This window comes from Meriones unguiculatus, chromosome 10 (assembly GCF_030254825.1).
Source record: "Meriones unguiculatus strain TT.TT164.6M chromosome 10, Bangor_MerUng_6.1, whole genome shotgun sequence".
Classification (NCBI taxonomy): Eukaryota; Metazoa; Chordata; class Mammalia; order Rodentia; family Muridae; genus Meriones; species Meriones unguiculatus.
The window spans coordinates 85,987,123-85,992,925 of NC_083358.1; positions in this window are offsets into that span (position 1 = coordinate 85,987,123).

The window sequence follows — 5,803 nt, forward strand, 5'->3', positions numbered from 1 at the left end:
ATACACATGTCCACACACACACACACTTCTCTACTATTCCCTGCAAAATTATTTCACAATCATGATTTTGAGTATGATGATATTTCATTAAATTTTTAGTTATTCTGGATTTTTTTTTTAAGTCTGGTGTCTGAAAGATGGCTCAGCTGGTAGAGGCATTGCTCCCTGAGCCTGATGACCTAAGTTGATCCTCAGACCCTCCGACCTCCATACATGTGCTATGGTACAAGTTCTAATAGACACACACAACACAGGCTAAATAAAAACAATTTAAACTTTTAAAAATTCCATGTAGTTTTGCTTCTTTTCCTAAGCTTGTTGAGAACCACAATTCTCCTTTTAGTGATCTGTATTTAATGCCTGTATGTTCTATGTTTTTCTTGGAGTCTCTCTTCCTGTAGCTTTTGCTCACCAGCTCCACAGGAACATAGGGCCTGGTTTATAGCTAGGGCCAGTGGCATCTCTCACATTTGATATCCTTCTAGGCCACATATGGGATCTCAGGTTCTCAGGATTCTGCATTTCCTTCTTTCTGAGTATCAAAGACACATCTTCACAAAAGATCTAAGTGTCTAGGGAAGAGGTTTTTTGTTTGTTTATTTTGGTTTTACCTTTGAGGCATCTAGAAGAATGTTAAAAAAGATTTTTATTTAATTTATGTCTACATGGGAGTGTGGAAGAATTCGCAGGTGATTTCAGATTCCCTCGGAGGCCAGAGGTGTCAGATTTCCTGAAACTGGAGTTACAGGCAGTTATGAGCCACTGGACATGGGTACTGGGAAGCAAATTCAGGTTCTCCAAAGGAGTGGGGCAGGCTGAGCTTTTAACTGTCCGGCCAGCTTGTCAGCCCAGAAGGAGTTTCGTTCTGTCTTTATCTGTCAGTGACGGCACGTAAGAGACTCTTTTTCCTCAGGATTCAGTTTTGTGCGTGTCTGTTTTGAGGGCTTAAAACAAAGCACCCTTGAACAACATTCCCTGGACTTTGTTAAGTGAGGATGAGAACATTTTTGCTCATTGTGTGTGTGTGTATAAAGTTTAAATTACCTATTCAAGTGCTTTGCTCATTTTCTTATTTGATTGTTGGTTTTTTACTTTTTGTTGTTTTTTTTTTTACATTTTTAAAAAATGCATGTCTATTTATTTACTTGGTGTGTGTGTGTGTGTGTGTGTGTGTGTGTGAGAGAGAGAGAGAGAGAGAGAGAGAGAGAGAGACTGTATATACACATGCCATGACCATCTAACAACTTGTAGGAGTTGGGTCTCTTTTTCAATAATGAGGGCCAGCTGGCTCATGTGAGTTGTCAGACTTGATGGCAAACACCTTTACCTGCTGAGCCATTTCTTGTTGGTCTCTGACAAGTACTTAATTACAACAGCAACAGGTAATTTTCCCCCAACGTCTTAAGTCTCATGTAGGGCAATTTGGTAGCGTCCTTAAAAATTAAAAAAAAAAAAAGGAAAACAAAAAATACTTTACCTAGTGCTTTTATTTATAGCAGTCACATAGCCAGATGTATTCAGGCATGAAATGTGACTTAGAAACAATGAATTTAATCGCGAAACTGTTCACAAAATTAACATAAAGGCCATCTAAGGACTAATTACTATGACTAGTTAAATAAAGTATGATTTACTTGGTGGAATACATAGCCATCTAGAAGGATCAAGACAGTTCTTAACTCTGTAATGTGTATTTTTATCTTTTAGGTAATGAAAATACATATTTTTAAGATGCAAAATAATACCAGATAAATAGCGATTATCACCTTTGTGTAAAAAACAAACAAACAAATATTTTTGTCCTAGTTTAGGTTCCGGTTGCTGTGATAAAATACAGAAGCAGCTTTTGGGGAGGAAGGGTTTATTCCTTGTATAATTCCAGGTGACACTCTTCATCACTATTCTATTGCTGTGAAGAGACACCATGACCAAGACGACTTATAAAAAGAAGCATTTAATTGTTGCCTTGCTTAGACTTTCAAGAGGGTAATCCCATGACCATGATGGTGGGGGAGTGTGGAGGCAGACAGGCAGGCAGCAGTAGCTGAGAACTTACATCTGATTCACAAACAGGAGGTAGAGAGTAAGACAGGGACTCAAAGCCCACCTCCAATGATACCTCTCCTCCAACAAGTCCACACCTTCTTATCCCTCCCCAAAAGTCTACTAGTTGGGGAACAAGTATTCAAATATATGTGTTGAGGGGTGGTCTTGGGTGCTGTGTATTCAGATGCTGATTTCTGTACCCAGAGATCTGGCTACAGACTGGGTTGTGGGCAGTGTCATTATTACGGAAGCATCTCCCGTCTCAATGTTGTGTAAAACTATTCTCCAACATCACTGATAGGTTAATAAAGAGCTGAACAGCCTGTAGCTGGACAGGAGAGTTGAGGCAGGGCTTGAAATTCCAAGAGGGGGAAATAGAAAGGAAGAAAATTGAGGAGAAGATCCTCAAGATAGGTCACCATGAGAGAGTCTCCTTGAAGACACAGATGAAGCAGGAGCAGCCAAGTCAAGAAGTTGGCAGGTAACAGGGCATATGGCTGGAAAGTAGGCCAGGGAAGCTTTGCTGGATCCAAATACATGAATATCTGCCCACATTATAGTGCTTGAAGCTTACTAATTAAATGCAATAAGTTTCTGTGTCATTATTTTAGATCCCATATCTATAATTTTACATACATGAGCCTCTGGGAGCTATTCTCATTCAGACCACTGCACAATCTGTCATCGGTGGGAAATCAGGGGAACATGAATTTGAAGGAGATAGTTACATTCACTGTCAGAGCAGAGAGAGAATGAAAACATAAATCCACTACTCAGCTCACTCTCTCTACTCTCATACTCTACACTCTAGGACCTAACCCCAGGTCCCACAGTGGGCTGCATCTTCCCACTCAATTAATGTGATGGAGTCAGTCCTCCACAGACATGCTCACAAGCCAGCTTGCTACAGACAGTCCCTCACTGAGACTCTTCCCAGATGGTTCTAGACTGTGTCAAGTCGACAGTTAAATCAACCATCACAATGTCAATACAGGCGTTAGAATGTGTCTGAAAATGTATGTGATAAAGCGGCAAGCTGGATGGCTAAGGAATGTGAAACTCATCCTGGGGGACCTGTTCCTATAACATATGTGTTCTTCTGGTAATAGATTTATTGGTACATAGTTCGCATGCTCCAGAAGTCATGAGCATCAGGTTTCAATTGTGTGGGAGTGTATTTGGAAAACTGTACAACCCTTACAACATTGCAGTTTGGGATCATTTCCTTTACCTTAGAAACTTTATGCCTACTTACATCTGTCTTATATTCCCATTCCCAGGGCTCAGCGACCCAGTATCTGCCTTCCGTCTCTGTTTTCCTCTTCCAGGGTGTTTGCATGTGCTTTTATAGCTTTTGAATTTCCTTTTTTTCTACTTTGAGTTCATATTAGCTATTCAAAAATAAAATATTATCTAATTGGTATGTTTATTCTTTTCTCCTGTCATGCTGAAAAAGTTAAATGATACTCTTCAGTACTCTCAGCAGACCGTGGCGGGGCTAAGAATAAAATTCTCATGTTTTGAACGTGGTCCTATTTCCTATTTTTATTGTATCAATATTAGACCTCATTTTGGCTTAGCCTATGCTGAAATTTAGATTTAATCATTGTTCACATATGTGAAAAATCTCCGTAAAAGGTCAAAACATTTACCACTCAGATGGGAAAGAACAATCATTATACTGAAAGAAGATATGGGTATGAAAATAATACTGTCCAGCCACTTCACTTTTTATTGCCTTATTCTGTTAGGAGTCCATTAACATGGATTGAATCTTGTCAGCGATTACAAAGGCCGGCCATCCTCTACTGTTGAGATTAATAATCCAGCCAATGGTTAGCCCATAAAACCACACAGACTGAGATATAGATGGGATATTACAAGTTTTCCTGTGACCTTTTCCCTGGTTTGTTCATTCATACACGTGCCAATTTGATTTCACTACTGACCTTCATGAAGAATCTCTGTACAGGTATATGTGGCTATTGTGCTATGGAAAGTTTCAAAAGCCCTGCTCTTTCTACAAAGAATCATGCCAGTGACAATATTATCAACAAGAACAAAAGCCACCGCCACCACCACCACCACCACCACCATCACCACCACCACCACCACCACCATCACCATCTCCACCACCACCACCATCACCACCACCACCACCACCATCACCACCACCACCACCACCATCACCACCACCACCACCACCACCACCACCACCATCACCGAACAATAATCAGGGTATGAGCAGCACCTTTTGTGAAGCATTTACTGCAGCCAGTCAAGTCATTTGAGCTCATAACTGTCTAGGATGATGACATCACTTTTAACCTTTTCATCCTTCATCCCTGGGTTTTGGTGAACATGTTCAGGGTCACATAGCTAGCTAATAAATGGAATATCTCAAATGTGAAGCCAGGCTTTTGTGGATGTTTCTGTGATTCACACAGGGAATATGGTCTTATCCCACCACCAGGTACCGACAATTGAAGATGACGCCAGACTCTATGTGTGTTATTTTATGCATCTGTTTAAAATGAGGGGGGAGGGGACACAAACAAACCGTATTCCCAGTTCCCTACATGAGATTGCTCAGACGGTAAGTGAGGTGGCAGAAAGCATTTGTATACTCCAACATTTGGGGATATGGAAAAATGAGGATGAGAGTGAGGACAAGTGAGTTAGCATTAGTTAGAGAGAATGAAAATGTCAAAATGGCCTAGACAAAGTCACTCTTTTTTTTTTCCATAGAACTCAAGGTCTTTTTTTATTTTCATGGAACCAATTTATTTTTTAATTAATTTTTTTTATTAATTACAATTTATTCATTTTGTAGCCCAGCTGTAGACTCCTCTCTCATCCTCTCCCAGCTGTAGACTCCTCTCTCATCCTCTTCCAATCCCTCCCACCTCACTACATCTCCTCCCATGCCAATGCCCCAGTCCACTGATAGGGGAGATCCTCCTCTTCCCTCTGACCCTACCCTATCAGGTCTCATCAGAACTGGCTGTTTTGCCTTCCTCTGTGGCCTGGTAAGGCTGCTCTCCCTCAGGGGGAGGTGATCAAAGAGCCAGCCACTGAGTTCCTGTCAGAGACAGTCCCTGCTCCCCTTACTAAATTACCCACTTGGACACTGAGCTGCTATGGGTAGAACTCAAGGTCTTAATATCATAGTATGGGGTGTATATGGGGTTTTGCTATTATGTATTCGTCCTTTACTCTGTAGTACCTCCTCCCACACTCACCAACTGCGTTTCTCCAGGTGTTCCCAATGCCTCCTCTAGATCTGCCCATGACACCGTCAGGAAAGCCTCTTGCCCCTGATAGCTGGAATTTCACTTCACCAAAGGATGGATTGTATACCATTTTTAAGTGATTAGTCAGAACCTGGCCCCAACTTCTCCTGTACAGACCTGTGCAACCATCTTCTTTATACAAGCTATGCTAAGTTAACCACCCATTACTCGTATACTAGACACAGCCAGAGATTAGCAATAACTAATAAAAACGGAGTGACTGCAAAAACATACTAAGGGAAGCCTTGGGAATGTGTTAAAATATCTTGTAGCATTTCCAAGGAAGCACTTTACAACCTCTTGGCATATATGAATTAGCATAACCACTATGCTTGTGTTTTGGGACCACTGTTGCGTAAAATAAGGAAATCTTGCACACACAAACCCTGAGATAACATGACATAAACTAATGAGAGATACCTGTCTAATGAATAAACTAAGTGGAAGATAGCGTATTCAGCCTT